General features: G+C 46.2%; 1 protein-coding gene across 1 annotated transcript in view; it reads right to left on the bottom strand.

Annotated features, from left to right (window-relative positions):
* LOC118383308 (uncharacterized) overlaps positions 1-12,681 on the bottom strand; it is a 74,408-nt gene that overhangs the window by 41,082 nt on the left and 20,645 nt on the right. The gene's annotated exons all lie outside the window — the stretch shown is intronic.

A 12,681-nucleotide genomic window follows, 5' to 3' on the forward strand; every position in this document is an offset into this window, starting at 1 on the left:
GAGAGGTGAGAGGGGGAAGAGAGAGAGAGAGAAACACGTTGGTGTATATATGTTTTGGAGAGAGGTGAGAGGGGGAAGAGAGAGAGAGAGAAACACGTTGGTGTATATATGTTTTGGAGAGAGGTGAGAGGGGGGAAGAGAGAGAGAGAGAGAAACACGTTGGTGTATATATGTTTTGGAGAGAGGTGGGAGGGGGGAAGAGAGAGAGAGAGAAACACGTTGGTGTATATATGTTTTGGAGAGAGGTGAGAGGGGGAAGAGAGAGAGAGAGAAACACGTTGGTATGTATATGTTTTGGAGAGAGGTGAGAGGGGGGAAGAGAGAGAGAGAAACACGTTGGTGTATATATGTTTTGGAGAGAGGTGGGAGGGGGAAGAGAGAGAGAGAGAAACACGTTGGTGTATATATGTTTTGGAGAGAGAGAGAGGGGGAAGAGAGAGAGAGAAAACACGTTGGTATGTATATGTTTTGGAGAGAGGTGAGAGGGGGAAGAGAGAGAGAGAGAAACACGTTGGTGTATATATGTTTTGGAGAGAGGTGGGAGGGGGGAAGAGAGAGAGAGAGAGAAACACGTTGGTATGTATATGTTTTGGAGAGAGGTGAGAGGGGGGAAGAGAGAGAGAGAAACACGTTGGTGTATATATGTTTTGGAGAGAGGTGAGAGGGGGAAGAGAGAGAGAGAAACACGTTGGTGTATATATGTTTTGGAGAGAGGTGGGAGGGGGAAGAGAGAGAGAGAAACACGTTGGTGTATATATGTTTTGGAGAGAGGTGAGAGGGGAAGAGAGAGAGAGAGAAACACGTTGGTATGTATATGTTTTGGAGAGAGGTGAGAGGGGGAAGAGAGAGAGAGAAACACGTTGGTGTATATATGTTTTGGAGAGAGGTGGGAGGGAGGAAGAGAGAGAGAGAGAGAAACACGTTGGTATGTATATGTTTTGGAGAGAGGTGAGAGGGGGGAAGAGAGAGAGAGAAACACGTTGGTGTGTATATGTTTTGGAGAGAGGTGAGAGGGGGAAGAGAGACTGAGAGAGAGAAACACGTTGGTGTGTATATGTTTTGGAGAGAGGTGGGAGGGGGGAAGAGAGAGAGAGAAACACGTTGGTGTATATATGTTTTGGAGAGAGGTGAGAGGGGGAAAGAGAGAGAGAGAAACACGTTGGTGTATATATGTTTTGGAGAGAGGTGGGAGGGGGAAGAGAGAGAGAGAGAGAGAGAAACACGTTGGTATGTATATGTTTTGGAGAGAGGTGAGAGGGGGGAAGAGAGAGAGAGAAACACGTTGGTGTGTATATGTTTTGGAGAGAGGTGAGAGGGGGAAGAGAGACTGAGAGAGAGAAACACGTTGGTGTGTATATGTTTTGGAGAGAGGTGGGAGGGGGGAAGAGAGAGAGAGAAACACATTGGTGTATATATGTTTTGGAGAGAGGTGAGAGGGGGAAAGAGAGAGAGAGAAACACGTTGGTGTATATATGTTTTGGAGAGAGGTGGGAGGGGGGAAGAGAGAGAGAGAGAAACACGTTGGTATGTATATGTTTTGGAGAGAGGTGAGAGGGGGGAAGAGAGAGAGAGAAACACGTTGGTGTGTATATGTTTTGGAGAGAGGTGAGAGGGGAAGAGAGAGAGAGAGAGAAACACGTTGGTGTATATATGTTTTGGAGAGAGGTGAGAGGGGAAGAGAGAGAGAGAAACACGTTGGTGTGTATATGTTTTGGAGATAGGTGAGGGGGAAGAGAGAGAGAGAAACACGTTGGTGTATATATGTTTTGGAGAGAGGTGAGAGGGGGAAGAGAGAGAGAGAAACACATTGGTGTATATATGTTTTGGAGAGAGGTGAGAGGGGGAAGAGAGAGAGAGAGAAACACGTTGGTGTATATATGTTTTGGAGAGAGGTGAGAGGGGGAAGAGAGAGAGAGAGAGAAACACGTTGGTGTGTATATGTTTTGGAGAGAGGTGAGAGGGGGGAAGAGAGAGAGAGAGAGAAACACATTGGTGTATATATGTTTTGGAGAGAGGTGAGAGGGGAAGAGAGAGAGAAACACGTTGGTGTATATATGTTTTGGAGAGAGGTGAGAGGGGGAAGAGAGAGAGAGAAACACGTTGGTGTATATATGTTTTGGAGAGAGGTGAGAGGGGAAGAGAGAGAGAGAAACACGTTGGTGTATATATGTTTTGGAGAGAGGTGAGAGGGGGAGAGAGAGAGAGAAACACGTTGGTGTATATATGTTTTGGAGAGAGGTGAGAGGGGAAGAGAGAGAGAGAAACACGTTGGTGTATATATGTTTTGGAGAGAGGTGAGAGGGGGAAGAGAGAGAGAGAGAAAACACGTTGGCTTGTATATGTTTTGGAGAGAGGTGAGAGGGGGAAGAGAGAGAGAGAAACACGTTGGTGTATATATGTTTTGGAGAGAGGTGGGAGGGGGGAAGAGAGAGAGAGAGAGAAACACGTTGGTGTATATATGTTTTGGAGAGAGGTGAGAGGGGGAAGAGAGAGAGAGAAACACGTTGGTGTGTATATGTTTTGGAGAGAGGTGAGAGGGGGAAGAGAGAGAGAGAGAGAAACACGTTGGTGTATATATGTTTTGGAGAGAGGTGGGAGGGGGAAGAGAGAGAGAGAAACACGTTGGTGTGTATATGTTTTGGAGAGAGGTGAGAGGGGGAAGAGAGACTGAGAGAGAGAAACACGTTGGTGTATATATGTTTTGGAGAGAGGTGAGGGGGAAGAGAGAGACTGAGAGAGAAACACGTTGGTGTGTATATGTTTTGGAGAGAGATGAGAGAGAGAGAAACACGTTGGTGTGTATATATGTTTTGGAGAGAGGTGAGAGGGGGAAGAGAGAGAGAGAAAAACACGTTGGTGTATATATGTTTTGGAGAGAGGTGAGAGGGGAAGAGAGAGAGAGAGAGAAACACGTTGGTGTATATATGTTTTGGAGAGAGGTGAGAGGGGAAGAGAGAGAGAGAGAAACACGTTGGCTTGTATATGTTTTGGAGAGAGGTGAGAGGGGGAAGAGAGAGAGAGAAACACGTTGGTGTATATATGTTTTGGAGAGAGGTGGGAGGGGGAGAGAGAGAGAGAGAAACACGTTGGTGTATATATGTTTTGGAGAGAGGTGAGAGGGGAAAGAGAGAGAGAGAGAAAACACGTTGGCTTGTATATGTTTTGGAGAGAGGTGAGAGGGGGGAAGAGAGAGAGAGAGAAACACGTTGGTGTATATATGTTTTGGAGAGAGGTGAGAGGGGAAGAGAGAGAGAAACACGTTGGTGTATATATGTTTTGGAGAGAGGTGAGAGGGGGAAGAGAGAGAGAGAGAAACACGTTGGTGTGTATATGTTTTGGAGAGAGGTGAGAGGGGGAAGAGAGAGAGAGAGAAACACGTTGGTGTATATATGTTTTGGAGAGAGGTGAGAGGGGGAAGAGAGAGAGAGAGAAACACGTTGGTGTATATATGTTTTGGAGAGAGGTGAGAGGGGGAAGAGAGAGAGAGAGAAACACGTTGGTGTATATATGTTTTGGAGAGAGGTGAGAGGGGGAAGAGAGAGAGAGAGAAACACGTTGGTGTATATATGTTTTGGAGAGAGGTGGGAGGGGGGAAGAGAGAGAGAGAGAGAGAGAGAGAGAAACACGTTGGTGTATATATGTTTTGGAGAGAGGTGGGAGGGGGGAAGAGAGAGAGAGAGAGAGAGAGAAACACGTTGGTGTATATATGTTTTGGAGAGAGGTGAGAGGGGGAAGAGAGAGAGAGAAACACGTTGGTGTATATATGTTTTGGAGAGAGGTGAGATGGGGGAAGAGAGAGAGAGAGAGAAACACGTTGGTGTATATATGTTTTGGAGAGAGGTGAGAGGGGGAAGAGAGAGAGAGAAACACGTTGGTGTGTATATGTTTTGGAGAGAGGTGAGAGGGGGGAGAGAGAGAGAGAGAGAAACACGTTGGTGTATATATGTTTTGGAGAGAGGTGAGAGGGGGAAGAGAGAGAGAGAGAAACACGTTGGTGTATATATGTTTTGGAGAGAGGTGAGAGGGGGAAGAGAGAGAGAGAGAGAAACACGTTGGTGTATATATGTTTTGGAGAGAGGTGGAAGGGGGGAAGAGAGAGAGAGAAACACGTTGGTGTGTATATGTTTTGGAGAGAGGTGAGAGGGGGAAGAGAGACTGAGAGAGAGAAACACGTTGGTGTATATATGTTTTGGAGAGAGGTGAGAGGGGAAGAGAGACTGAGAGAGAGAAACACGTTGGTGTGTATATGTTTTGGAGAGAGATGAGAGAGAGAGAAACACGTTGGTGTGTATATGTTTTGGAGAGAGGTGAGAGGGGGAAGAGAGAGAGAGAGAAACACGTTGGTGTATATATGTTTTGGAGAGAGGTGAGAGGGGGAAGAGAGAGAGAGAGAGAAACACGTTGGTGTATATATGTTTGGAGAGAGGTGAGAGGGGGAAGAGAGAGAGAGAGAAACACGTTGGCTTGTATATGTTTTGGAGAGAGGTGAGAGGGGGGAAGAGAGAGAGAGAAACACGTTGGTGTATATATGTTTTGGAGAGAGGTGGGAGGGGGGAAGAGAGAGAGAGAGAAACACGTTGGTGTATATATGTTTTGGAGAGAGGTGAGAGGGGAAGAGAGAGAGAGAGAGAAACACCTTGGCTTGTATATGTTTTGGAGAGAGGTGAGAGGGGGGAAGAGAGAGAGAGAGAAACACGTTGGTGTATATATGTTTTGGAGAGAGGTGAGAGGGGGGAAGAGAGAGAGAGAGAAACACGTTGGTGTATATATGTTTTGGAGAGAGGTGAGAGGGGGGAAGAGAGAGAGAGAAAACACGTTGGTGTATATATGTTTTGGAGAGAGGTGAGAGGGGGAAGAGAGAGAGAGAGAAACACGTTGGTGTATATATGTTTTGGAGAGAGGTGAGAGGGGGGAAGAGAGAGAGAGAGAAACACGTTGGTGTATATATGTTTTGGAGAGAGGTGAGAGGGGGAAGAGAGAGAGAGAGAAACACGTTGGTGTATATATGTTTTGGAGAGAGGGGGGAAGAGAGAGAGAGAGAAACACGTGAGTTTTGAGGGGGAAGAGAGAGAGAGAGAAACACGTTGGTGTATATATGTTTTGGAGAGAGGTGAGAGGGGGAAGAGAGAGAGAGAGAAACACGTTGGTGTATATATGTTTTGGAGAGAGGTGAGAGGGGAAGAGAGAGAGAGAGAAACACGTTGGTGTGTATATGTTTTGGAGAGAGGTGAGAGGAAGGAAGAGAGAGAGAGAAACACGTTGGTGTATATATGTTTTGGAGAGAGGTGAGAGGGGGAAGAGAGAGAGAGAGAAACACGTTGGTGTATATATGTTTTGGAGAGAGGTGGGAGGGGGGAAGAGAGAGAGAGAAAACACGTTGGTGTATATATGTTTTGGAGAGAGGTGAGAGGGGGAAGAGAGAGAGAGAGAAACACGTTGGTGTATATATGTTTTGGAGAGAGGTGAGAGGGAAGAGAGAGAGAGAAACACGTTGGTGTGTATATGTTTTGGAGAGAGGTGAGAGGGGAAGAGAGAGAGAGAAACACGTTGGTGTATATATGTTTTGGAGAGAGGTGAGAGGGGGAAGAGAGAGAGAGAGAAACACGTTGGTGTATATATGTTTTGGAGAGAGGTGAGAGGGGGAAGAGAGAGAGAGAAACACGTTGGTGTGTATATGTTTTGGAGAGAGGTGAGAGGGGGAAGAGAGAGAGAGAAACACGTTGGTGTATATATGTTTTGGAGAGAGGTGAGAGGGGGAGAGAGAGAGAGAGAAACACGTTGGTGTGTATATGTTTTGGAGAGAGGTGAGAGGGGGAAGAGAGAGAGAGAGAAACACGTTGGTGTGTATATGTTTTGGAGAGAGGTGAGAGGGGGAAGAGAGAGAGAGAGAAACACGTTGGTGTATATATGTTTTGGAGAGAGGTGAGAGGGGGAAGAGAGAGAGAGAGAAACACGTTGGTGTATATATGTTTTGGAGAGAGAGAAGAAGAGAGAGAGAGAAAACACGTTGGTGTGTATATGTTTTGGAGAGAGGTGAGAGGGGGAAGAGAGAGAGAGAGAAACACGTTGGTGTATATGTTTGGAGAGAGGTGAGAGGGGGAAGAGAGAGAGAGAGAAACACGTTGGTGTATATATGTTTTGGAGAGAGGTGGGAGGGGGGAAGAGAGAGAGAGAGAAACACGTTGGTGTGTATATGTTTTGGAGAGAGGTGAGAGGGGGAAGAGAGAGAGAGAGAAACACGTTGGTGTATATATGTTTTGGAGAGAGGTGAGAGGGGGAAGAGAGAGAGAGAGAAACACGTTGGTGTGTATATGTTTTGGAGAGAGGTGAGAGGGGGAAGAGAGAGAGAGAAACACGTTGGTGTGTATATGTTTTGGAGAGAGGGGAGGGGGAAGAGAGAGAGAGAAACACGTTGGTGTATATATGTTTTGGAGAGAGGTGAGAGGGGGAAGAGAGAGAGAGAGAAACACGTTGGTGTGTATATGTTTTGGAGAGAGGTGAGAGGGGAAGAGAGAGAGAGAGAACACGTTGGTGTGTATATGTTTTGGAGAGAGGTGAGAGGGGGAAGAGAGAGAGAGAAACACGTTGGTGTATATATGTTTTGGAGAGAGGTGAGAGGGGAAGAGAGAGAGAGAGAAACACGTTGGTGTATATATGTTTTGGAGAGAGGTGAGAGGGGGAAGAGAGAGAGAGAGAAACACGTTGGTGTATATATGTTTTGGAGAGAGGTGGAGGGGGAAGAGAGAGAGAGAAACACGTTGGTGTATATATGTTTTGGAGAGAGGTGAGGGGGAAGAGAGACTGAGAGAGAGAAACACGTTGGTGTACATATGTTTTGGAGAGAGGTGAGAGGGGGAAGAGAGACTGAGAGAGAGAAACACGTTGGTGTGTATATGTTTTGGAGAGAGATGAGAGAGAGAGAAACACGTTGGTGTGTATATGTTTTGGAGAGGTGAGAGGGGGAAGAGAGAGAGAGAGAAAACACGTTGGTGTATATATGTTTTGAGAGAGGTGAGAGGGGGAAGAGAGAGAGAGAGAAACACGTTGGTGTATATATGTTTTGGAGAGAGGTGAGAGGGGGAAGAGAGAGAGAAACACGTTGGTTGTATATGTTTTGGAGAGAGGTGAGAGGGGGAAGAGAGAGAGAGAAACACGTTGGTGTATATATGTTTTGGAGAGAGGTGAGAGGGGGAAGAGAGAGAGAGAGAAACACGTTGGTGTATATATGTTTTGGAGAGAGGTGAGAGGGGGAAGAGAGAGAGAGAGAAAACACCTTGGCTTGTATATGTTTTGGAGAGAGGTGAGAGGGGGAAGAGAGAGAGAGAGAAACACGTTGGTGTATATATGTTTTGGAGAGAGGTGAGAGGGGGGAAGAGAGAGAGAGAAACACGTTGGTGTATATATGTTTTGGAGAGAGGTGAGAGGGGGAAGAGAGAGAGAGAGAAACACGTTGGTGTATATATGTTTTGGAGAGAGGTGAGAGGGGGAAGAGAGAGAGAGAAACACGTTGGTGTATATATGTTTTGGAGAGAGGTGAGAGGGGGAAGAGAGAGAGAGAGAAACACGTTGGTGTATATATGTTTTGGAGAGAGGTGAGAGGGGGAAGAGAGAGAGAGAAACACGTTGGTGCATATATGTTTGGAGAGAGGTGAGAGGGGGAAGAGAGAGAGAGAAACACGTTGGTGTATATATGTTTTGGAGAGAGGTGAGAGGGGAAAGAGAGAGAGAGAGAAACACGTTGGTGTATATATGTTTTGGAGAGAGGTGAGAGGGGGAAGAGAGAGAGAGAGAAACACGTTGGTGTGTATATGTTTTGGAGAGAGAGAGAGGGGAAGAAGAGAGAGAGAGAGAAACACGTTGGTGTATATATGTTTTGGAGAGAGGTGAGAGGGGGAAGAGAGAGAGAGAGAAACACGTTGGTGTATATATGTTTGGAGAGAGTGGAGGGGGAAGAGAGAGAGAGAAAACACGTTGGTGTATATATGTTTTGGAGAGAGGTGAGAGGGGGAAGAGAGAGAGAGAGAAACACGTTGGTGTATATATGTTTTGGAGAGAGGTGAGAGGGGGAAGAGAGAGAGAAACACGTTGGTGTGTATATGTTTTGGAGAGAGGTGAGAGGGGGAAGAGAGAGAGAAAACACGTTGGTGTGTATATGTTTTGGAGAGAGGTGAGAGGGGGAAGAGAGAGAGAGAAAACACGTTGGTGTATATATGTTTTGGAGAGAGGTGAGAGGGGAAGAGAGAGAGAGAAAAACACGTTGGTGTGTATATGTTTTGGAGAGAGGTGAGAGGGGGAAGAGAGAGAGAGAAACACGTTGGTGTGTATATGTTTTGGAGAGAGGTGAGAGGGGGAAGAGAGAGAGAGAAAACACGTTGGTGTATATATGTTTTGGAGAGAGGTGAGAGGGGGAAGAGAGAGAGAGAGAAACACGTTGGTGTGTATATGTTTTGGAGAGAGGTGAGAGGGGGAAGAGAGAGAGAGAGAGAAACACGTTGGTGTATATATGTTTTGGAGAGAGGTGGGAGGGGGAAGAGAGAGAGAGAAACACGTTGGTGTGTATATGTTTTGGAGAGAGGTGAGAGGGGGAAGAGAGACTGAGAGAGAGAAACACGTTGGTGTACATATGTTTTGGAGAGAGGTGAGAGGGGGAAGAGAGACTGAGAGAGAGAAACACGTTGGTGTGTATATGTTTTGGAGAGAGATGAGAGAGAGAGAAACACGTTGGTGTGTATATGTTTTGGAGAGAGGTGAGAGGGGAAGAGAGAGAGAGAGAAACACGTTGGTGTATATATGTTTTGGAGAGAGGTGAGAGGGGAAGAGAGAGTGAGAGAGAGAAACACGTTGGTGTATATATGTTTTGGAGAGAGGTGAGAGGGAAGAGAGAGAGAGAAACACGTTGGTGTGTATATGTTTTGGAGAGAGGTGAGAGGGGGAAGAGAGAGAGAGAAACACGTTGGTGTATATATGTTTTGGAGAGAGGTGAGAGGGGGAAGAGAGAGAGAGAGAAACACGTTGGTGTATATATGTTTTGGAGAGAGGTGAGAGGGGGAAGAGGAGAAGAGAAACACGTTGGTGTATATATGTTTTGAGAGAGGTGGGAGGGGGAAGAAGAGAGAGAAAACACGTTGGTGTATATATGTTTTGGAGAGAGGTGAGAGGGGGAAGAGAGAGAGAGAAACACGTTGGTGTGTATATGTTTTGGAGAGAGGTGGGAGGGGGGAAGAGAGAGAGAGAAACACGTTGGTGTATATATGTTTTGGAGAGAGGTGAGAGGGGGGAAGAGAGAGAGAGAGAAACACGTTGGTGTATATATGTTTTGGAGAGAGGTGAGAGGGGGAAGAGAGAGAGAGAAACACGTTGGTGTGTATATGTTTTGGAGAGAGGTGAGAGGGGGAAGAGAGAGAGAGAGAGAAACACGTTGGTGTATATATGTTTTGGAGAGAGGTGAGAGGGGGAAGAGAGAGAGAGAGAAACACGTTGGTGTGTATATGTTTTGGAGAGAGGTGAGAGGGGGAAGAGAGAGAGAGAGAGAAACACGTTGGTGTATATATGTTTTGGAGAGAGGTGGGAGGGGGGAAGAGAGAGAGAGAAACACGTTGGTGTGTATATGTTTTGGAGAGAGGTGAGAGGGGGAAGAGAGACTGAGAGAGAGAAACACGTTGGTGTATATATGTTTTGGAGAGAGGTGAGAGGGGGAAGAGAGACTGAGAGAGAGAAACACGTTGGTGTGTATATGTTTTGGAGAGAGATGAGAGAGAGAGAAACACGTTGGTGTGTATATGTTTTGGAGAGAGGTGAGAGGGGGAAGAGAGAGAGAGAGAAACACGTTGGTGTATATATGTTTTGGAGAGAGGTGAGAGGGGGAAGAGAGAGAGAGAGAGAAACACGTTGGTGTATATATGTTTTGGAGAGAGGTGAGAGGGGGAAGAGAGAGAGAGAGAAACACGTTGGCTTGTATATGTTTTGGAGAGAGGTGAGAGGGGGAAGAGAGAGAGAGAAACACGTTGGTGTATATATGTTTTGGAGAGAGGTGGAGGGGGGAAGAGAGAGAGAGAAACACGTTGGTGTATATATGTTTTGGAGAGAGGTGAGAGGGGGAAGAGAGAGAGAGAGAAACACGTTGGTGTATATATGTTTTGGAGAGAGGTGAGAGGGGGAAGAGAGAGAGAGAAACACGTTGATATATGTTTTGGAGAGAGGTGAGAGGGGAAGAGAGAGAGAGAAACACGTTGGTGTGTATATGTTTTGGAGAGAGGTGAGAGGGGGAAGAGAGAGAGAGAGAAACACGTTGGTGTATATATGTTTTGGAGAGAGGTGAGAGGGGGGAAGAGAGAGAGAGAGAAACACGTTGGTGTATATATGTTTTGGAGAGAGGTGAGAGGGGGGAAGAGAGAGAGAGAGAAACACGTTGGTGTATATATGTTTTGGAGAGAGGTGAGAGGGGGAAGAGAGAGAGAGAGAAACACGTTGGTGTGTATATGTTTTGGAGAGAGGTGAGAGGGGGAAGAGAGAGAGAGAGAAACACGTTGGTGTATATATGTTTTGGAGAGAGGTGAGAGGGGGGAAGAGAGAGAGAGAGAAACACGTTGGTGTATATATGTTTTGGAGAGAGGTGGGAGGGGGGAAGAGAGAGAGAGAGAAACACGTTGGTGTATATATGTTTGGAGAGGGAGAGGGGGAAGAGAGAGAGAAAACACGTTGGTGTATATATGTTTTGGAGAGAGAGGTGGAGGGGGAAGAGAGAGAGAGAAACACGTTGGTGTATATATGTTTTGGAGAGAGGTGAGATGGGGGAAGAGAGAGAGAGAGAAAACACGTTGGTGTATATATGTTTTGGAGAGAGGTGAGAGGGGGAAGAGAGAGAGAAAACACGTTGGTGTGTATATGTTTTGGAGAGAGGTGAGAGGGGGAAGAGAGAGAGAGAGAAAACACGTTGGTGTATATATGTTTTGGAGAGAGGTGAGAGGGGGAAGAGAGAGAGAGAGAAACACGTTGGTGTATATATGTTTTGGAGAGAGGTGAGAGGGGGAAGAGAGAGAGAGAGAGAAACACGTTGGTGTATATATGTTTTGGAGAGAGGTGGGAGGGGGAAGAGAGAGAGAGAAACACGTTGGTGTGTATATGTTTTGGAGAGAGGTGAGAGGGGGAAGAGAGACTGAGAGAGAGAAACACGTTGGTGTATATATGTTTTGGAGAGAGGTGAGAGGGGGAAGAGAGACTGAGAGAGAGAAACACGTTGGTGTGTATATGTTTTGGAGAGAGATGAGAGAGAGAGAAACACGTTGGTGTGTATATGTTTTGGAGAGAGGTGAGAGGGGAAGAGAGAGAGAGAGAAACACGTTGGTGTATATATGTTTTGGAGAGAGGTGAGAGGGGAAGAGAGAGAGAGAAACACGTTGGTGTATATATGTTTTGGAGAGAGGAGAGGGGGAAGAGAGAGAGAGAGAAAACACGATATGTTTTGGAGAGAGAGAGGGGGAAGAAGAAGAGAAACACGTTGGTGTATATATGTTTTGGAGAGAGGTGGGAGGGGGAAGAGAGAGAGAGAGAAACACGTTGGTGTATATATGTTTTGGAGAGAGGTGAGAGGGGAAGAGAGAGAGAGAGAGAAAACACGTTGGCTTGTATATGTTTTGGAGAGAGGTGAGAGGGGGAAGAGAGAGAGAGAAACACGTTGGTGTATATATGTTTTGGAGAGGGGGAAGAGAGAGAGAGAGAGAAACACGTTGGTGTGTATATGTTTTGGAGAGAGGTGAGAGGGGGAAGAGAAAGAGAAACACGTTGGTGTGTATATGTTTTGGAGAGAGGTGAGAGGGGGAGAGAGAGAGAGAGAAACACGTTGGTGTATATATGTTTTGGAGAGAGGTGAGAGGGGGAAGAGAGAGAGAGAAACACGTTGGTGTATATATGTTTTGGAGAGAGGTGAGAGGGGGAAGAGAGAGAGAGAAACACGTTGGTGTGTATATGTTTTGGAGAGAGGTGGGAGGGGGAAGAGAGAGAGAGAGAAACACGTTGGTGTGTATATGTTTTGGAGAGAGGTGGGAGGGGGAAGAGAGAGAGAGAGAAACACGTTGGTGTGTATATGTTTTGGAGAGAGGTGGGAGGGGGAAGAGAGAGAGAGAGAAACACGTTGGTGTGTATATGTTTTGGAGAGAGGTGAGAGGGGAAGAGAGAGAGAGAAACACGTTGGTGTATATATGTTTTGGAGAGAGGTGGAGGGGAAGAGAGAGAGAGAGAAACACGTTGGTGTGTATATGTTTTGGAGAGAGGTGAGGGGGAAGAGAGAGAGAGAGAGAAACACGGGTGTATATATGTTTTGGAGAGAGTGAGAGAGAGAGAGAGAAAACACGTTGGTGTATATATGTTTTGGAGAGAGGTGAGAGGGGGAAGAGAGAGAGAGAGAAACACGTTGGTGTATATATGTTTTGGAGAGAGAGAGGGGGAAGAGAGAGAGAGAGAAAACACGTTGGTGTATATATGTTTTGGAGAGAGGTGAGAGGGGGAAGAGAGAGAGAGAGAAAACACGTTGGTGTATATATGTTTTGGAGAGAGGTGAGAGGGGGAAGAGAGAGAGAGAAACACGTTGGTGTGTATATGTTTTGGAGAGAGGTGAGAGGGGGAAGAGAGAGAGAGAGAGAAACACGTTGGTGTATATATGTTTTGGAGAGAGGTAAGAGGGGG

The sequence above is a fragment of the Oncorhynchus keta genome, chromosome 1, assembly GCF_023373465.1.
Source record: "Oncorhynchus keta strain PuntledgeMale-10-30-2019 chromosome 1, Oket_V2, whole genome shotgun sequence".
NCBI lineage: Eukaryota > Metazoa > Chordata > Actinopteri > Salmoniformes > Salmonidae > Oncorhynchus > Oncorhynchus keta.